Source organism: Micropterus salmoides, unplaced genomic scaffold, assembly GCF_014851395.1.
Source record: "Micropterus salmoides isolate LMB-PRFRI ecotype aquatic unplaced genomic scaffold, ASM1485139v1 Ms_hic_scaffold_12, whole genome shotgun sequence".
Classification (NCBI taxonomy): domain Eukaryota; kingdom Metazoa; phylum Chordata; class Actinopteri; order Centrarchiformes; family Centrarchidae; genus Micropterus; species Micropterus salmoides.
Genome location: NW_024040263.1, coordinates 2,800,577 through 2,818,537, shown reverse-complemented (window position 1 = coordinate 2,818,537; position 17,961 = coordinate 2,800,577). Strand labels below are relative to the sequence as shown.

The window sequence follows — 17,961 nt, the reverse complement described above, 5'->3', positions numbered from 1 at the left end:
GAAGTAGTCGAAATTCTGAGGTATGTTGAACGTGCCATGAAGATAAACAGACGCACGCCATGCAGACGGTTGACTCTATCAACGTTACGAATTACTTAGCTAATATAACGTTTATTTAAAGGAAAAGTTGCCCTGTGTGCTCTATTTTTAGTGTCTGTAAAATTCAAATGATATACGGGTAAGTTAAGCAATGCTGATGCTAACGCCCTTGTCAGCTAACGTTAGCTAAAGTTACACTACCTTTTAAGTAAGCTAACGCTAAAAAAACAAAACAAACGTTGCTACAAAAACGTACCGTTCTCGTGCGACTGGTTGTTTTCTCTTAACCATAATTACCGGGGTGTAGTGAGCCGGTCCGCAAAACTGTAATTTATTCAGTGGTCAAATTTGTCGTTGGTGAACTTTAACATTAACGTGATTGCACAGCTAGCTAACGTTAGCTACAACATATTGTTTTTAAGGACAAATGTGCAGAAGTTCGTAATGGCTCAACGTTAGACGATAATAACGCGAGATGTCACTAGAGTGTTGTGTTTGAGACATACACCAAGCCATGGTGTTTTTTAAAAGTATAGCTGGTATAAATTATATATGCCGCAGTTAAAGAAGCAGCAGGACCCTAATATCAAGTTGGGATCATTAAACGTACTTGAGTTGATTATTGATGGCGTCATTGCGACGTTACTGTATGGAAACTTTTTTCGGCTAAATGTGTATTTTATAGTGTTGTAATATATTCCTATTATAGTCCCCATAATTAATATGCACATCGTCTGCTTTCTGTTAACATATTTCCTCTGTTAAAGTGTCAAAATCAAACCATTAAAATCAAATGAAACTGTCATTTTTACTTCACCAGTTTGTATGCACACTTCTCCCACCAATTCCAAACAGTAGGAAATGAGATTTGCCTTCCTGAAATTGTTCTGCTGTCTCAATGTCTCTCATGTGCTCAGCCTCACTTTGACAAATACACGCTATCAGGATGGTGTCATACAAGCGGCTAAACCCAGAAGACGTTCAGTTTTCCAGTGCAGTTTTGTCAGAAGAGCCCCGTCCTGTCCATGAAGAAGTTCCAGTGAGTTCATATGTTCACGTATTCTGCCTCAAACTGTCTGCAGTCAGTTTTTAAAAGAGCAAAGGATTTGTGTCTTTCTGTGAATTTCACTTATTGCTGCAGAAACTTTGTGCTCTTTCCTCGGGCTGCCAGTGTTGCAAAATATATTTTAGAATCTAGACACATTAGTCTAATTATTTTATTGTCTGATAGTTTTAGTTTGATCTTCTTAAGAACATATATTGTTAATTGGTCAACCGAGAGAAAAATAATCTGCAACTAATTTGAAAATTGATCCAAAAAACAATGTTCATTTGCAGTCCTAGTCTATGTCTTTTATGGTTTAAGACAGGTTTAGACATTTTTACCCGAGATCTTGTTTATCTGTCCTGATTAAATCAAAAAGATCTCTCCTTGTAGCTTTGATAGTTACCCATACTGGAAAGGATCAGCTGTTCCTTTTTACAGGGATTAGTCTGGTTCCTCTTGATTAATTGCTTTTCTGAGTGTGTTGCTTATTTTATTTCTTTGTTGTGTTTTAAGATGCAGGAGCCAGAGGAAGCCTCCTTGCTTCCACAGAGGCCTTCATGCTCTGTCACCACAGGCCTCCTTGTGATTGGCGCCCTGCTGCTGCTCCTTTGTGGAGGCTGGCTATTGGGCATGTTGTGGCTGCACAGGCCGTCCAACCTACAGCCACATAGACCTCCGCCACCGGCCTCTGCACAAACACCAGACTCTCAAGTAAAAACAGGAGTAAATGACACTGCAGCTGCATTTCGCCGTGAGGCTTGCAGTTTAATCCCTGAGGCGTGGAGATTTGATTGCTACCCTGAAAGAGGGGTTATTGTGACCCGAGAGTTGTGTGAGGCAAGGAACTGTTGCTTTATCCCTGCATCCTCTCCCTCCTTCTCTGCCATCCGCCCATCAGGGAGAAATGGTATCCCTTGGTGTTTCTATCCTCCGGATTTCCCTTCCTACTCGCTTGTGTCAATAAACGACACAACCCTAGGACAGAAAGGTACACTCGTAAGGGACGTCAAAACATACTACCAGGCAGACATCCTCAATCTAGAGGTGGAGATACGTCATGAGACAGACACACGGCTACGTGTCAGGGTGAGTCAGTGTGTTACTCACACGGCATGCAGTTAATGTCTTTCCTCTTTATATCTATGCAGAGGACTTGTAGCATCATAAATGATATAACATCTATTTAAGGTTCATGTGATCATACTGATACATATATGAACATAAAACAATTCTGAAATGCATAATAGAGATGAGTCAGAATATTAAATGTATATATTTAATTTGTTAATGGTTTTTATAGTCATTATTTTACACCAAAATGCTCTGACATCATCGTGAACAACAGCTTTCCTCGCAGCTGCTTGTCTTAGCTGATAGTGTCAAAGTCATGAGAAAGTGCTTCCTGTGCAAAATTGGTAGGAAAAGCACAGCTGTTACTAATAACATTAGTGATGGCTCTGTTCTATTCAAGCCATGACAGTGTCACAGTGAGTCAGCATGCACAATAGGGCTGCGACTAATGATTATTTTCTCAAGTTGTTTGGTCTATAAAATGGCAGAAAATGGTGAAATATGTCGATCAGTGTTTCCATAGCCTAAGGTGATGTCTTCTAATGTCTTGTTTTGTCCACAACCCATAGATATTTTACTGTCACAGCGGTGTGAAGAAACCAGAACATCTTCACATTTAAGAAGCTGGAATCAAATAATTTTTCTTAAAACCTATTTATCAATTATCCAAATAGTTGGCAAATAATTTAATAGTCGACTACCAATCGATTATTCGATAAATTGTTGCTGCTCTAAACCAGAACCCTGAAACTGAAGCAGCTAAATGGAATTCAGCCATTATTAATGTTAACATATGCACATATGCTTTTCCTACTGTCTTTTATAAAAAAAAAAGGCAGATCAATCGACATCTGTACACGACCACACAGTCAGGATTTATAATCAGCCAAAATAAGTGTCGGTGTTTGTCATGGGTGTGTATGGCTTTTACCATATTAAACGCAGCATGATACTTTTCATAGGTATCACGTGCTTTGGAAAGCAACATAAAAATGTTCCTTTCCATAAATAATTTGACTGTCTTATTGACTGAAGACTCGTCATTACCTTTTAATTGTATAAAGAAATAGCAAACAATTACCATACAAACATAGACCGACACTATTGCTCACAGAACCTCACTGGTGTTCATTAATCTCTACATATTAAAACTGTACATGTGAGCAGACCCTGTGTACCAAGGTTTCATAGGCCAACAAGATCTGTGCCAGTGATTTAACCAGGTCATTGTAAAGCTACCGTCATAAACTTTATAGGTCTGTTGATTAAGTTGTTATTACACACCGCCGTTTTTCTCCTGTTTCTAAATCTAGATTACAGACCCTTCTAATTCACGGTTTGAGGTTCCAATCTCTGTTCCCAATCCCACCAAGAAAGCAGAAAGTCCAGAATACATCGTAGAGCTTTCAAAGCAGCCATTTGGTGTCGTCGTTAAGAGGAGCTCTACAGGAGCAGTGCTGTAAGTCTGACTTCAAGAGGCTACATTAGTGTGGGTAAAGAAAGGCTTATGGGCTTCTAGTGGACATGTATACTGGAAATTCTCCTAAGGCACGTTGTGAAAATAACCCACTCTGTGTTGTAATATCATAATTAACGATTTAACACTGTGTCCCCTTTCAACTGTTTCCTGTTAGTCTGAACACAACAGTGGCTCCTCTCTTCTATGCGGATCAGTTTCTCCAGTTCTCCACCTCCCTGCAGAGTCAGTTCATTTATGGCCTGGGCGAGCACCGCTCCACCTTTCTGCATGATGTCCACTGGAACACACTCACCATGTGGGCCAGAGATGTGCCTCCAATGGTATGAAAATGTCTGTTTTTGTCATTGTTCTGTTTGTAGTTACATAATTTTAACCCACAGACGGATATTTACTAGGGCTGAACAATTTTGGAAAATGTAATTGCAATTTTTTTTTTTACCAATATTGCGATTGCGATTTAATATGCGGTTAATTTTTAAGCTCTTTACCTTCTGTATTATTCAAAACGGACAAGCAGTAAGTCAGTGTACAGTATGACCAACACAATATTGGATAGATTAAACACACACTGTTCTTTCTTGTGGGTCAGGCCTGTGTTATGATGAAATTATGATGACTAGTGATGCATTAATTGCATGAATTGTTATGAGCAATCGTGGAGAAGTAGCATCAAATTTGAATAATGGCATTAAATAATATGATATAATATCATCAGGTAGGCCCAACTACAGATCACAAGAAAAACTAAGTTCACCACAGTGTGTTTTACAGTAAGCGCTCTTTCTGACTTGTGCATTTGGTCCGAAACTCTGTTTCACAGATATTTCCCGAGCTGACTGATGGCTCTGTGTGTGACGTAGACGCCGATTGCCACAATACGCTTACCTTACTACATGTGTCTTTCTGTTGTGCATTTTTCCTGTCTGCCAAAGCAGCGGATGTCCCGGCGATTTCACCCACCACCACCACGTTACCTGCAGGTGGTGGGTGCTAATTTCATTCCATGTGTGATATTAAAGTTTCTGTAGTGTCGGCTTCTGTCAAGCTTAGCTTAACGAAAATCTCGTTTTATCACATTGCGATAATACTGCAAATGCAATTAATCGTTCAGCCCTAATATTAACTTTCAGCTTGTCATAGCAGGCATTTGAATCTTCTAGAAAAAGCATAGGTGTTCCTAATAACATAAAGAATAGCTCAGTACTGTGTCCCAGTGACCCAGCTTGCACAGCATATATGACATGTTAAAACAGGAAAAACACAGGTGTATTTTCATAACATCCACAATGGCTGCATTCCACTTAGAAGAGGACCTTGCATGCTTGCTCACTGGAATAGCTTTTTGGGAAGCTTTTGAACTCAGCCATTGTTAATTCTGTTATTTAAACTTGTGCATTTTCTACTGTGACATGTCAAAATGTCTTGTGTGAAAAAGGCCAATATAAATAACATTCAGGATTTTTGTACAAATGAGATTAAATTTAATATCCTTATGTTCCTCTCTACAATGCAGGAACAGACAAACCTATATGGAGCCCATCCATTTTACTTGGCAATGGAGGACGGAGGGAATGCACATGGCTTCTTCCTGCTGAACAGCAATGCAATGGGTCAGTCTGCTTGCCGCCCTGATAGTTCCACTTCAGGTTTCACTACGTGCACTAATACACATTAGTGTTAAAATCTGTGGTTTGCAGAGGTGGAAAAGTAGCTGATTCAGTGTCGCAACTGTACAGATGACAAGATTAAGCAATTTTATAAAAACAGAAGTCTGAAATGGCAGTTACCATCATGACTTTATGCAGTGTCACAAAAGTATGACTGTAGTGTCAGTAAATATCAACTTTCCAGTGTTGTATAAAGAGGTAATTCAGAGGTCATGTTGTATTTGCAAACAAAGATACTGGGCATTTCTAACTGAAAGGTTAAATTAGTTTGCAAACTTAGTCATAGTTTCATTGGTTTCCTTGCCATCATCATAAGGAATGTTGAAACTTTCATTTTAATGTAGTTTTGTTCTAGTGTGTGTGTGTGTGTGTGTGTGTGTGTATGTATGTATGTATAATCAGTCGTGCATATCTATAGGCGTGCATATCTCAGTGGTCCTAATGCTTACTCAGAAGAATAACAAGTGTTTCATCAGTATTTCTTCTGTTTCATCAGATGTGGTCCTCCAGCCTGCCCCAGCCGTCACCTGGCGTACTATTGGTGGAATCCTTGACTTTTACGTTTTCCTCGGTCCTGATCCTGGTTCAGTGATTGAACAATACGTGGAAGTCATTGGTCAGTAGGAGTTTTCTAGGATGTGGGAATGCTGTGTACATTAGCTGCACGACCTGAAACATATTCCTGTCTTAAAGGAATATGTCACTTACTTTTTGCAACTGTTACTCACTTAAAGAGATTCACACTGAGATACTCCTGTTGAACAGTAGCAACTGTTGATCGTAGTACCGATCCAACCAATCGACGTTGTATCAGATTACCTGAAAGAGTAAAATTACCATAAGCAGACATACCCCAGGGTACATAGCTATGAACAGCTTCAGATTGCTGAAGCTTGAAACATCTCTCAGTAAATTAGCTACTTTGCCTTCCTCCTCTGTTTTTAAGCAGAAATTGTTCACCACCATACATAACCACAACACTCTGTAAATAACAAACTAACTATAACATAAAAATACATGTATTAACAGTGTTTGAACAGAAAAGACTGAAGTAAAAAATCTCTGCAACAGCCTGCTTCTGTATCCAGTATGGCAGTTTGATCCACATAAACTGAGGGAAGTAGTAAAGCACACTACAGATCATGGCTGTGTGGGTTGATCTTCATAGTTTTTGCTATATAGCTCTGTCCAGTGTACCCAATTCTGTTAACCCCAGAGTTTGTTTCCCTCAATCCCTGCATTTGTAACTGATGGTATCCTCCTTCCTTATTCACGCTTGTCTCTCTCTCCACCCCTCTATCTTTCTACAGGCTACCCAGCAATGCCCATCTACTGGGCTTTAGGCTACCATCTCTGTCGCTGGGGTTACAACACTAGCAATTCTACCTGGGAGGTTGTCAAGAGCATGAGGAATAATAGGATACCCCAGGTAAATTTTAACCAGCAAACTGTTTGTTTTGTGTGTCTGTCAGCATGTGTTTTACATTTTTTTGTAAATTAATTTTTTGTGTGTTGATTATTTCACAGGACGTCCAGTGGAATGACATCGACTACATGGACCAATTTATGGACTTCACTTTTGACTCAACAAAGTTTGCCACACTGCCTGATCTGGTGAAGGACCTGCACGCTCATGACCAGCGCTACGTCATGATCCTGGTACACAGGAGTTTGTATTTGTATTCATTGGTGTGTTGATTTGATGTGTTTTTATGACAGTTGTGTCTCAACCTGCAGGATCCAGGTATCAGCAGCACACAGCCTGAGGGCTCATACTGGCCGTACGATGAAGGGATGAGGAGAGGTGTTTTTATCAAAGACGCTGAAGGAAAAACTTATAGGGAAGGTGAGACACTAGATCCTTTAATGATAAAAGGTACAAGGTCCATGGTAGTTTGTTTATCATTATACATGTAGTCCCTTCATGCAACACACACAGAACTTAACAGATAATTAAATGTGTAATTAAAATACGTTAAAATATAAAATCCAAAAAAGCAAAAGCAAACCTTTTAGTAGCAGCCATAAGTCCAAGCTGGGCCAACATGGCTCCTATCCTTGCTCTCTTTTCTGGTACCTTGTCCGGTTGCTCTGGCTGGTGGATCGTCTAATGTCTGCTGCTCTTCAATCCAAAACCCTGTCTTCCACTTCCAATGGCTGTATTTCTATCATAGGTAGCGTGTTTCTGCAATAAAGCTGGAAAAAAACAGATGAAAAACAAAATTGTATTGAAGTTTGAAGGCAACTGACAGCGCACATAGATGTAGATATGATGTTTCAAAAATGTCCTCTGCCTCCAAGAGTAAATGTTAATGATGAAAGGGAAATACTATTCTCCATCTCTTCCTCTAGGTGTGGCCTGGTCTGACAGCATATCCTGATTTCTCTGATGATGTGACACATGAATGGTGGCACGACAACCTTCAGAGGTTTCATGAGAAGGTGCCGTTTGACGGATTATGGATTGTAAGTATAAAAATGAAAGATCCTATTGAAGAATTGACTTTAATGATTATTATCGTGGCTTTCTGCATTTCATGATATCCTCTTCCTGACCTTTGTCTCATTTGATTTTAGGACATGAACGAGCCATCAAATTTCCTGGATGGGTCTACCAATGGCTGTCCGTCAAACAGTCTTGAAAATCCGCCTTACACACCTGGTGGGAGATGCAGATCTAAAGCACAAATCACAAAACAAACATAACATGTTCACAATTATAGAGTGTATATTGTCAAAATTGTGTCCTTTTCTTTTTAGGCATACTAGGAGGTTTGCTAAGAGCCAAAACTCTGTGTGCCACTGCACAGCAAAAGCACTCCATACACTATAACATGCACAGCCTCTATGGACTTATGGAAGCTAAGGCGTCTGCCAGGTCAATATCTGGGACACACGCAACATAGATGAAACACCAAAAGATTTTTACACTACATGAACAAATTACAAAACAATGTGTGTCTTAAATCTTCTGCTTGTCCATTGTATTTTCTTGCTCTGTGTCCTCTTGTCCAGCGCTCTGAAGAAGATCACGGTGAAGAGACCTTTTGTAATCTCACGCTCCACCTTCCCCAGTCAGGGGATGTACTCTGGTCACTGGCTGGGAGACAACAGGAGCCAGTGGAAAGACCTGTACACTTCTATAGCAGGTTAGATCCTTCAGACACATGTATTACTCATTTTCTGCTGAATGAATTATTGCCAGCTACGAATATTTAGACAAAGCTGAAGTTTGGTTAAAAAAAAAATAATCTAACTATGCAATGCCAATGCAGTGGACGGGGACACAGGTTATTATCAAAGTATTAAAAATATATAAACCTGCTCACATACATACTACTGCTTTTCCAACCTTTATCCAGACTTTTAAAATGTGTTTGACCTAAATCAACAAAAGGGGTACTTCAAGTTTATTTTTCCTGAAGCTTCATTTATATTTTTTTATATAAAAATCAACTTTATTTCCAGAAACAGCAGGCAGCTATTTTCAGTAAATGAAAATAATGAAATTGTACATCTGCTGGTTTAATAATGGTACTCTGTCTCAGACTCTTCCCACCTTTGTTTTGTCTCCTTCAGGTATCTTGACCTTTAACCTTCTGGGCATCCCGTTGGTGGGAGCAGATATCTGTGGCTTCAGTGAGGAGCCGCAGGAAGAACTCTGTGTCCGCTGGACGCAGCTGGGAGCTTTCTATCCCTTCACACGCAACCACAACGCCATCGACTTGAAGGTAAGATCTTAACATCACTGCTCCATGTCACCACAAAGTACAATGTTTAAAAAGTTTTAAACTCTTAAATCTATTAAATTCATACGCATTGCACCTTTAAAACATTGTAGTACCAACTGAAGTATGACAACACCAAAGCAAATTTCTTTGATTCTGATGATACCGTATTTATTTTACTGTAGACTGTCCTTCACTCCATTTTAGATTTTTTTTTTTTAGGGATGCACTGAATGTTCAGCCACCGAAATTAATCGGCTGGAAATAGTAAAAATAGCACTTTCGGTGTTCGACCTAATAAGTCAAAAAGCCGATTAAATTTTGCCGAACAATTACGTTGACATGTCAGCAGTGTGTTTACAAGTGCCCGAGAAAGACGCATAAATGGCCGTTTGCAGACTCTGTTCTGCTGATTTGTCTCCTAGCACATCCACTCCATCTGTGGCTGACTTCTTAGAAAAGGCAACAAATGATCTGACCCGCTTTGAGTGTTTCTGTAACTCATTTCTGAGAAGACGATTAAGCCAGCCGCACCTAAATTTGGAGTGCACATGTATTCAAGCCTTTGTGGTAACTGAAGCGGACAAAAGCAAGCTGACAGGCAGGTTAGCGACTTTATCCTGTCAATTTCTCTCTTTACAAAGACAAGTGTGGCAGTATGAGAGTCCTACTGAAGAGAGGCTGTGAAGTCTTCATGTTACACGATACGAGAACCACATACAACATTTTTTATCAAATTGGGTCGGACTTGATGAATGTAGCGTGATGATACCATAGACTGTATGATACACGTGTGACAATGTCCGGTTTTCAAAATAAGATATCCATACAGTTTGGAAATAAGATTAATTGGATTATATTCACAGAAAGTATAAAACATATTACATGTGTACATTAAAAGTAAATAGACACATGTCATTTACTTTCCCGGACTTTACTTTACCTCTTGGGCCTCGGACCCACCCAACATAGTCTCTCCAAATCCTGTGGGAAACACTGAATAAAAAACACATTTAATATATGCAGTGCTAAAAAAAATGGCAAAAATGTGAATGTAGGCCTGCTTGCTCGGTGTTCGGCAAATTTTCATTATATTCAGTTTCGGCTTCGGCCAAGAATTTTCATTTCGGTGCATCTCTATTTTTTCTCTGTTTGATTTATTTTAAATTTACAGCCTCAAGACCCAACAGCTTTCAGCCCTCTGGCTCGTTCAGCCATGAAGCAGGCTCTGCTGCTGCGTTATTCCCTCTACCCTGTGCTCTACACTCTCTTCCATCACGCACATGTACACGGACACACTGTTGCACGGCCAATTATGTTTGAGTAAGTAATGCTATTTTATTTAGCTTGAATTTGATTTGCTAATTTGGCTGATGATCGTCGCCTTACTGCGTGTATCCTCATACTCAAAAGGTTCCCAAAAGATGTAAGAACCTATGGGATTGACAAACAGTTTCTATGGGGGAAGAGTTTATTAGTGACACCAGTATTGGATCCTGGAGTCGATTATGTGGATGGTTACTTCCCAGAGGGTCTGTGGTATGACTACTACACGGTAAGACCCAAACTTCTACTCTCAACATTTAGCCTAATATGAGTATACAGGGAACAAAAGGGTGTAAACCGGAAACTAACAATATTTGTCCACGTGGTCTCTACTTCCTAGGGTGACTCTTTGCACAGTAAGGGTGAAGAACTTCGACTCCATGCACCTCTAGATAAGATCAACTTGCATTTGCGTGAGGGCTCTGTTATACCAACACAGGTAGATAGGATTCATGGTTCAATTTACATTGTTGTTGTTGTTTCTGAATGATTATACATTTTCTCACTTATACGTAGGTCCCTTTACACTGTTCAACTTTGGCCTTCTACAGTCAAAAGTTGTGGTGAAATCTTTGGTTGTCAATCCAAAACGGTGGACCTAGCTGTCCACCAACGGACAATTTACAGCTTTAAAAATTTAGAACCAGAATCTCACCATGTGACTGTTGCTACGACCCATATTTACAAACCAACCCATCCGTGTATGACATAAAATGAAGCAGAACAATGCTACTGTTAAAAACATATTTACCTCAACTTCAGAGTTGGCATTTAATGCTGCCCTCTTCTCCCTGGTTGCCACCGGGTCCACCATCTCCTCCTCTTTTGAGGCTTTCAGTGCATATAAGTGCCAGCCCAGTTACTGCTTGCATCTGTTTTTCTTGTAAATTGGGGTGTAACTATTCAGCAATACATACACTGTAGATTTGGTTTCTTGGGCTGAAGTTTTGAGATGTTTGCAGCTTCTGTTGCCTCCTTAAAATAGTGGGAGTTAATTGCAAGTTGTCCTCAGTTTTACAAACATTGAAAATGAGTTTTTAAAACAGTCTTCTTTAAGTCCGCACCACAAAAAAAGGTCTTTTTGTGATTTGGGTGAACTGGCCCTTTTATCCTAAGTCTGAAAAACAAATCTTGACCATTTGTGATGTTCTTGGGATAATTAATGTGTCACACCTGACATTTTTGTGGATCTGACATATACACACCCTACAGTCTGTACATTATTTTCTAATGCCACTTTTTTTCTCCACGTATGTGTGTACAGGCGCCTAACCTGACCTTGTGGGTAAGCAGCGGTCAGCCTCTCCATCTGGTTTCAGCTCTGTCTGAGGATGGTTCAGCCAGTGGAGATCTTTTCTGGGACGACGGAGAAAGCATTGACACCTATGAGAACAAGAAATACTCCTACATCGTCTTCAGTGTTGCTCAGGTGCTCAGACTTAAAAGAAAAAAAAGTATCTGCCACTGGCTGATTCCAGCTTGCTTTGTCTACTTCAGTTTGTGATTACCCACATTTCTCAGAATGCCTCCACTGCTCCATTATTTTTTCTCGAGCTAGTTACCAACTTTGTCTGTATAAAGTTTGGTGCTGGGCAGGAAGCATACAGTGGGTTTATCAGTGACGACTGTTGGTTTTACATTCTGCAACTTTCCTGGTTCACAATGAGCTGAGAGATGCCAAATAACTCCATAGAGCTGAGGTGACCTACAGAGTCGGGTGATAATTCTCTGTGGGTTTATCATGAGCAACCCCTTTCACATTATACATAGTAAATAAATAGATCTACCTTTTGACTTTGAATCATTTTATAAAAAAATATTGATTAGTGCATCTTGAATGTCCAGTTTATAAGCAATATTCATCTAAATATTTGTCGCGATGTAACCCGTCCATTTGCTTATTTTGTAGAACGTGATGACATCACATGTTCTTCATAGCAACGTGGAAGCTACATACATTACTGTGGAGACCGTCTCCATCTACGGTGTGAAGCAGACGCCTGACGCAGTGCTGGTGAACTCCCAAGTTGCAACGTTCACATACAGAGCCAACCAGGTAAGCTTAGGGGTCAGGGGTGAACACACAGACGGAGAAAACCGGATACTGTTTTTGTACTTGATGTTCACGTTGAGTCACTTAGGCTTAATTGACTTAGATGGATTTAGCCACTAACATGAAGTGGTACGGTCCTGGTGACAAATCACACGCACCACAACAACCAGGGACATGCAGAGAATCTTTCATCTAATTACACGCAAGATATAGCCAATATTGTTTATTTATTTAGCTGTCATTGTTTAAATGTACCACTGTTTGTTTCACATTTATGTGGCAGCAGTGGTTAAAAACATATTAATATCTTAAAGTAAAATTAGCAAAACCAGATGTAAACTTACAGAAAGATTAATAACAAGGTGTAATTAAAGGTTCAGTGTGTAAGTTTTAGTGGCATCTAGTGGTGAGGGTTGCGAATTGCAACTCAGGTTGCATTCATGAGGTCCTCGGATGGTCCCATTTTCCGAGTTGTGAAGTCGTTCACTGGATGTGACCATATATGGACAAGACGGTGGAGCTAATGGCTCTGTGTGGGGCTAGATATCATGCTTAGATAGGCGCATCTGTAATTCATGTCACTTCTAATAAACCAGTCAACTACTACTAGTAGTACTACAACTACTACTAACGTTACGTTACGTTGTTGTTCTTCTTCGCACATATTCAACGTAGTGACGAAAGCACTGTGTCGAGCCATTTGTCCATTTGGGCTACTGTAGAAACATGGCGACGGTGTATGTAAATAGAAGTGGCTCATTCTAAGGTAATGAAAACATAACGGTTCATTATATAAGGTCTTTATACACCACTAGTTATGGATATTACATTGCGTTTCTGTCAAAAGATCCTCAATATTACACACTGAACCTTTAAAGTATGAAAACCTGATCATATGTTTTTCTGTAGAATCTAAATCTGAGAAGTAACAATAGCTGTGAAATAAATGTAGTGGTGTAAAATGTACAATATTTCTCTCTAAAGTGTAGTGAAGTAGAATTATAAAATGGAAATAAAAAGTAAAGTTCCTCAAAATTGTACTGAAGTCACGTACTTGGTAACTTTACATAACTGTGTTTTAATACAGTGTGCTGTATTCACCTAGCTAGGTGCAAATGTATACTTTTTTAAATTTAAAGTGGATCCAGGTATTGAAGGTATTAAAGAGTGTCATGATACTTTGTCTGCAGTACATGAGTTGTGTAGTTGTAAGGTTAGCACCTTTTATGGAGGAGGCTTTTGGTTTTTATCAGAATAAAATTGTTTATGCTAAAATGATGTGTTTGCTTGCCTCTGCAGGTGTTAACAGTTGTAGATCTTGGTCTCAACCTCAGTCAGAACTTCACCATCAGCTGGATGTAATGAATCAATTTTTTGTAATTGTTGGTTTAACTTTCTCTTGGCTATTTAAGTTCCAAACTGGCACACAGTGAAGTCTATAAATCTAATGACTGATGTTGCTTTTTAGTGTTTTGCCTTTGTGCTCCAGAACACTGGAGGTTAAAGGGAAAAATAACTGAGGTTAAAGTGAACAGTGTGGGACTTGTAGACCTTTTTACCTCTTTAGGAAACTCTGCATAAAAACACGTTGCTTCCAAAACTGTTCAATCAACCCCTCAAATTAGTCAGCACCTTAACCTCATAGTCATTATTTCAGATCTAATGTGAAGGAGTACAGAGACACAACAAAGTGTCTGTTGAGAAACGATGAACAGGTGAAAGTGTGGGTACACTGGAGAGAGTCAAGTTGGTGTTAATCATATTTATAGTGCGACATTTAAGAAATGGACAAAAGCATTTCTGTATACATGAAGGCTTCTGAAACAAAGGTATGCAATCACTGACCTACAGTAGTCTGGACACTTAATATCTGTGTGGGTAAATGTATTGTTTGATAAGTTATTGCTGAACTGTCACCTAATTTACACGTAAAGCTTCCTTGGTAAGGTATTTTAGTTCAATTTTAGGTTTTTAGTTCAGTTCACAGATCAAATCTTTATTTTTTTGGGCAAAGTGATTATGTGCAATAAGTGAAAGGATGATCAATCTTCCTTAAAATATGACAAGTCTGAATATATGTTCATGATGTAAAATATTGTATGTGCTTGAATGGTGTTTACAGCCTATTTCTGCACTAATTGGTACTGCTGTATTGTAAAGGTGGATGCAGGTGCCTTATGATTCTGTTTTGTGTGTTTTTGAGCATCTCTGGGTTCCAGATGATCCTTTTGTTCAGCCTGTTTTTAACGCTAATGATCATAGGACTGCTCTGCATGAGGATCACTTTAACTGCTACTTTAACTACAGTATACTAGACCAGCCATAAGTGTTCTGCAGTCATTATACCATGAATTTCCTTAGCACTGGTTTTCCAACCTCTGATGGCAGAATATAACTAACACCTAAGACTGGATTCATTTCATAAGCCGATCGAGTGAATTTTTCTAAACAGCAAAGATCATTCTGGTTAAATTTGACCTTGATGCTGTGAAAATCTGATTTGAATGTATAGTCTTTCTCACACAACAGCTGTGAAAAGCGTGCATCTTTAGAATACCAGATTAAATTGTTCTAGAAATGCAGTCAATGCATGTGTGCTATAAAGCAAACTACGCAAAATCCGTTTTTAAGCATGTAAAGACAAATATACAGAGTATATTTTACCATCATTTATGTTTAGGTAACTCAAGTTATGACCACAAAATTTTCTGTATTTTATGATAAATTCTTGTGTTTTAATTTTTGGGTTTAGTTGCTCAAATTTTATTATATGAACAATATGAAAACTACTGCCATTTTATTTTATAATATGTCTTGAGGCCTCAAAAGTTAAAGAAAAAGGAAATTAGGTGATTCCCACACTCTTGCCTTGACCCCTGTCACCTTACACATTTTTTTTTCCCATTTATCTTTTCATTAATAAAGAAAACTTTTGAGCCCTGTTGTGGTCAGCAGATTTCTTTGAACTTGTTTTCTTTGACCCTGAGGTGCTGGAACACATGGGTGCCACTAGAGGACACAATATTTCAGTGCTGTGGTGATTGTTGGGATCATTCTTCACATCAGATACAGTTGCTTCCCCAGAGGCTGAAAAAATGTCATATCAGATTTTATATATTTGCCAGTTTTAATTGCAGATATTTTTTTCGTGTTTGAAATCCAAAGTAGAAATTGAAAGAAATGTGAATAACAAATTATCTTTCTCGTCTCTGCAGCTCTGCTCAAAGCTGCCTTGAGCAAGGCATTTAAACCACATCAGGTGTAAATACTCCAAGTAAGGGGTTAAACTACAGACAGTTTCAATGTAATATCGAAATATGGGTGTCTTTTAATAAAAGTGTTATAGAGTGAACTACAACCTTTAAACTAAGAAATGGCAAGATATGTGATTATGATTTACCTGATCTACTTTACTGCAGTTACTGTTGGAGCCATTATGAAGGTTGAAATCCTTTTGTGCATTGGCTGAAATTATCAAATTCGTATTCAGTATTTTATATATTCTTTATATTTAAAAAATGTATCCCATCTTCCTCCTGTTGTCTTTGCAGCAGAAGTGTTTCAGGCTGTTGTTTTTCAACACCTCTTATTGTTTCTCTACCTTCTTCATCAGTGTTCCTCTTTAATCAGCTCTCCATCCTACTGCAGCCTCTCGGTGTGTGTTTTTAGCTTCCACCATTATAAACCCAGTGTTTATGTAGATAGCGAATTCATTAAGATACATGGGATCGACTGAGGACTGAGTTAAATTAGCTTGTCCCTTAAAAATTAAATAAATAATTTCTAGTGTTTGAGGCTCTCCATAGAAACTAACCAGAAAACAAGCTGTAAAGTGAAAGAAGACCTGAAGAAAAGCCAAAGAAAAAGACTGGATCTCATGAGTCATGACAACAAACAAGTATTTGATTGTCCCCAACACATGCACGCGCACTCACACACCAGCTCCAGAAAGTGAAAGCAAACAATGTGTCCCATATTCCCCTCTGATAGCGAGGTTGAATTATCCTCCACCACTGATAGACTCACAATAGACATGCTTTTATTGGCTCTGTGCAAACGTTCACAGGCTAACTGTTTCCAGATGGCAGTTTGTGGAGGGCAGATATATCATTCAACAGAGGGGGAGGAGAAAGCAGAGAGAGAAAGAGGCAGAGACAGAGCAGTGGGGGTCTGTCAAAAGCATTCTGCTCTACTGACGAGGGCATTTCCTGTCTGGATTTGGGAGGATTAAGTATTTGTGCGTGGGGGGGGTGTTTGTATGGTCAGTATGTGGAGAGTGGGACAAAGTTCTTCACAGGACTTTTGGGGGGATTCTGTTCATGTTTAATTTGAACAATCATACTTGTAAAGGTATATTTAGGAGGAATGGAAAGTGATTTAGTGTCAGGTTATACACATTTTAGAGAAACGCCCCACTGTTGCCAGATTGTGTTTCAGTCTGGGCTTTCTGAGGTGGCTTGATTAGTCAAGTTGAGTCATATTTATATAGTTTATTTCATGCTGAAAGCTTGACAATACACTTCACAAAAAATATTTTTGTTACATGTTCAATTTCATTGTAATCATTTTTGGTACGTTATTACATAGGAGACTCTCGGGGGTCATAAAAAAGCTGAAACCAGCTTCATTGTTCAGTTGTTACTTTTCTGTTTGGATATTTTTTAACGTGATTTAGTAGTCTCAAACCAACAAAAACAGTACAACAACACAAACTATGTGTGTTGTTGTACTGTGTGTGTGCGTGCTCCTTCTGTTCGCTTACCTTTACCTTCCATCAACACTGTCAGTTTTTTTGCATTAGCATGCTAACATGTGCTACTTAGCACTAGACACAATGTACCAGAATCAGAAGGAGCTTTATTGCCAAGAAGTGTTTCACACATATGAGGAATTTGCTTTGGTGATAAGGTGCTACACGTAGACAAACATACAGTTGACATAAATGAATGTAGAAATATATAAATATGGAATAGACCAGAAAATGTAGGCTACTGCTGAGGCAGATAGCCGTGTGATTAGTTTTGTTAGTATTTGTTCATAAACCGAAGTATTGGACAAATTAAAAATTTGACCTGATTGTGTCATTCTAGGAACAGTGATCTTTAAAGTGATTACAATTAATCCTAGGGGCATGAATGTCTGAATGAAATTTCATTACAATCCATTCAATAGATATTGGGACTTTTCAAACAAAACCACAAATGCCAACCTCATGATTCATGAAGTCAAGGGATCACTAAAGTCAGGAGCAATTATTCTTTGGGGGCCATAAATGTGTACACAATTTCAATTTATCCAAAAGTCATTGAGAGATTTCAGTCTGGGACAAAGTGCTGGACCGCACTGACCCAATGAACTCTGTAGTGTGACTGACTGTAAAGTCCTCTAACATGGTGAGTCAAACAAGGGAGAAAAGCACCACTTCTGAAGAAATACATTTTACATGAAACAAGCATTTTCACATTTTCACGTTAACTGCAACAAAACAAAAAAAAGGGAATACATGATAAATGTTTCACCGAATTCTTGAGTGAAAGTATTTGGAAGCA

General features: G+C 38.9%; 1 pseudogene; it reads left to right on the top strand.

Moving 5' to 3' along the window:
• Positions 1–18: 18 nt before the first annotated feature.
• Positions 19–15,368, top strand: LOC119898665 (annotated as a pseudogene).
• The last annotated feature ends 2,593 nt before the right edge of the window (positions 15,369–17,961 follow it).